Source organism: Panthera tigris, chromosome A1 (genome assembly GCF_018350195.1).
Source record: "Panthera tigris isolate Pti1 chromosome A1, P.tigris_Pti1_mat1.1, whole genome shotgun sequence".
Taxonomy (NCBI): domain Eukaryota; kingdom Metazoa; phylum Chordata; class Mammalia; order Carnivora; family Felidae; genus Panthera; species Panthera tigris.
In genome coordinates, this window is record NC_056660.1 from 121389715 (window position 1) to 121393436 (window position 3722).

Genomic DNA, 3722 nt, shown 5'->3' on the forward strand with positions numbered 1-3722 from the left:
GTCAAAATATGCTAGAGTTCTATTTCCTTCCCTAGGACTACATGGTCCTTGTATGCACTGGGCTTTGTAGCATGGATAAAATAATAATGAGGGATGTAAATGTAATTTTCAGAAGAGAATAATTTGGGTAAAGACTTAAATTTAGAAATGTATGGGGGGGGGACTATATGGAGACTATAAGGAGCACGGGGGACTATAAGGAGGCCAGCCATATCAAGAACTGTGGTATTTTGGATTCTTTTTTTTTTTCTTTCCTTCTTTTTTTGAAGAGCACATTGAGTGGGTGAGGGGTGGAGGGAGACAGAAAGATAGAGAGATTTTTAACCAAGTTCCCATTGTGGAGTCCAGTGTGGGGCTCCATTTCACGATCGTGAGATCATGACGTGAGCCAAAATCAAGAGTTGGACACTTAACTGACTGAGCCACCTCTAGGTTCTTAAGGTATACTATCTCACTTAATCCTCCAGTAGCTCCAGGATTCAGTTTCCATTACATTTCCATTTGACACATGAGGGTAGTCTCAGAGAGGTTAAGTAATTTGCCTCAGGTCACACAACCTGTAAAGTGGCAGAAGCTGGGACTATTCAACTCCAAAGCTCAAAGCTCATAGACAGTAGGCGATATTGCTTTCTGTGTGTGTGCATGTGCACTTGCTCATGTGTGTATGTGTATTGGGGTATTTAAGAGCATATCAAACTGTTTCTAGCAAAACATCTACCAAATCCTGAGACCTTATATAATGTAAAGGACCTTAGAGATCATCTCATTTAATGTTCCACCCTATTTAGGACCCTCTCTGCTGCATCCCTGCCTGGTGCTCCAGTCTTTTGGTATCTGCTTGATGGTTCTAGAGATTCACAGTTGACTTTGGCCTGTGGTTGATACCATGACCAATGAGAAAATCCTTTCATGTATTGGTAGGAAGAAGGAGATGGACTGTAATTGAGTGTGAAAAGGAGATTTTCACAGGCTTTGTTTTCAGCAGTTTATTCAGCTAGGTCCAGTAGTGAATCCCTGGGATGAGCAGATCCTTGGGTCACTGTGGGGAAATAGGTTCTACTTACATAAGTTAGAAAAAAGCTTATGGCAGAAAGCCACTACCAGGGGACCAAAGCACCTGAAGTGAGCTAGAGAGATGTAATGGAATCTCGAGTAAAATTACCCTCCATCTGATGCCAATATACTTGGTCACAAACTCCACTTGCCCCCCAGAACCTATGGCCTATGCGTCCCAGGGAAAGGGAATCTCTGGAGAAGGGAGAAAGATGAGGTGCCAGTGAACTCTGCAGCCCCAGGGAACCTGAGGTCAACCTGGAGCAAGGATGGTATGGAGGTGGGTCTCCTCTAGATTAGGACCCTTGAGGGAAGAACTGACCCTTGGGAGTTATAAAGAGGTTCTTGCTTGGGCAGTGGCCACGGTGGGACTTAGCCTCTTCTGCCCTCATTTTCTGATATCGCATCCTCTTTATGGAAATGCTGATCAGACTGGGTGAATGAACCCCACGCAAAGGATGTGGTAACTGTTGAGGGGAGCTTCAGAGCCCTGCCAGTAAATTGTGAGATACGGCTTGGAACATTGTGTGGCTGGCAAAGCCTTTTGACCACAGGGGAACTTGGCTTCTGTTCCAGGCTAAGAGAAGACAAGTATGCTGAGGATTTCGGGGTGACTTTGGAAAACATTTGATTTCTTCCAAGTAGCTGTTGCTAATAGTTTCACAAAATGGATAGCTCGACAGTCTAGCAGAATGGTCGAGGTTGAAGGCTCTGGATTCAGATTTGAATCCTGCCTCTTCGTGTTTTTTGTTTGTTTCTTTCTTACCCTTGGTAAAAATGCTGAATCCTTAAGCCTTCAATTTTATTCTTTTTGTTCATGTGGGGATAATACTACCTATACCCTAGGGTTGTGGTGACCCTTAGTCTGATGGGGTCTGATGCATAACTGATGTTTATTGAGCACTTAATATTATTGTCAGTTCTATCTGCTCAACTTTAATTCTTAGATGAATATCACATGGTATGTTTGCTGGAAGCTCTAAACTATTTGAAAATACTAATTGTTTTAGTGTACTTATCAGCAGCATATAGGTAAAGTCAGTAAAAATCACATTAGATTGTGGCGAATTCTACAATAGTGAGGTTGGAATGAATGTTGTGTTTTTTCTTAGTTGCACCAGAGCCACCGATCCATAAATATATTTTAAACCTCCTGGTACACAGTGCTCTTGCATTCATCTTTGTTCATGGCTTGGACATGAAACCAAATGCCTGGAGCTGGTGATGGAGGCCTAAATTCAGAATGTGCTTACCTGTAAGGCTCAGAAACATGGATGACTTCAGTTCTGTGAAACTGTTAGTAGGAAACACGAACACTAACCTATCAAGAGAATGAGAGGGTGGGAGAGGTAGGTTTGCCCTAGAGAGAAGGAGGGTGTGGTTCAAATAGAGGGTTGTGATGGATTGGTTAGTACCTATAAACAAACATCTGAGTCCCAGGCTGCTCTGTCTGTTGGGAAGCCAGTGTAGACATTCAGTAACTCACTCAGTGCTGCTCAGCTGGTTGAAGGTCTGTGCCATTTGTACTTTTGACATGATTTTATGAGACATTTTAAAGCCATTCCCTGCCATTGCTTGAGGAAATAATAAGATCCAACCTCCTTTTTGTTTCATTTTGTGAGGTGCTTTCTGAAAAAATAGCTTTTATGTGACCAAAGCACTTGGCTACTGTTTGTTTCTCCTAACCTATGCAGACCAGCCTCACTGAGCAGGGGTTCTTGGCATTTGGTTTTCAGAAGGGACTGTATACTTGAAAGGATTTCCTGGTTCTTTTTGCCAAGGAGCAAGGATGGCTGAGCCTAACTGTTCTGGGTAACCAAAAAAAATACTCATGTGTTTGAAGCTCACTTTTTTGTTCTCTTACTTTCCATGAGTGCCTAAGAGTATGGTTTACAAGGTAAGATGTTTTTAGGTTCATGTCTTGCCAACTGTTACCTTAGGCAACAGAGGGAACATCTCTGAACTTTTCTTTCCCATCTGTAAAATGGGGATAACAATAGGATCTCCTAAGGATATTATGAGGGTACTTATAATATTTTGCAGTCCTGACACAGAGTTAGCATTTAGTAAATGATGTTTATTATATTAATCTGTCTTTCTTCTCTGACTCTTCTTTTTCCTTGCCTTAGCTTGTAGTTTGGAGTGGCTGATCTGTTTCCCTTGTTGTGTATAATAGCTTTCCTCACCTTTTTTGCTCTCTGAAACGTGTTGATGTGTTGAGGTGTTGGGTGACTCTCTCCTCCCACTGTGGTGGAAGCTCCATCTAGTGTGGACTTGCATGTGTGAGCCTGGGTGCATCTGCTCAGACTGGTGCATTCAGTGGGTGCATGCTGCAGGCTCTCCGTACATAACTCTTACCCATTTAAGTCCTTTCCCTCTTCTTTCTTCTCTACGATTCCCACATAAAGAACCATTTTATTTTAGAGTTAAGTGTCTTGACAAGGGTGAGAGCAAAAAAGTGACACTTGATTGGGATCACTTTGATGGCATCTAGGGTTAGGAGAACTTCAGAGAAAAGAAGGATCAAGCCCAGTAGGGCTTTTTTCCTCCTTAGAAACTGATGGGAATATATTCATTAGGACTGGTTCCAAGGCCCATAAAATCACGTGAGCGCATTTCAGTAAAAAAAGGCACTCTCAGTATAAGGATTCAGGAATGTTTTTTGGAAT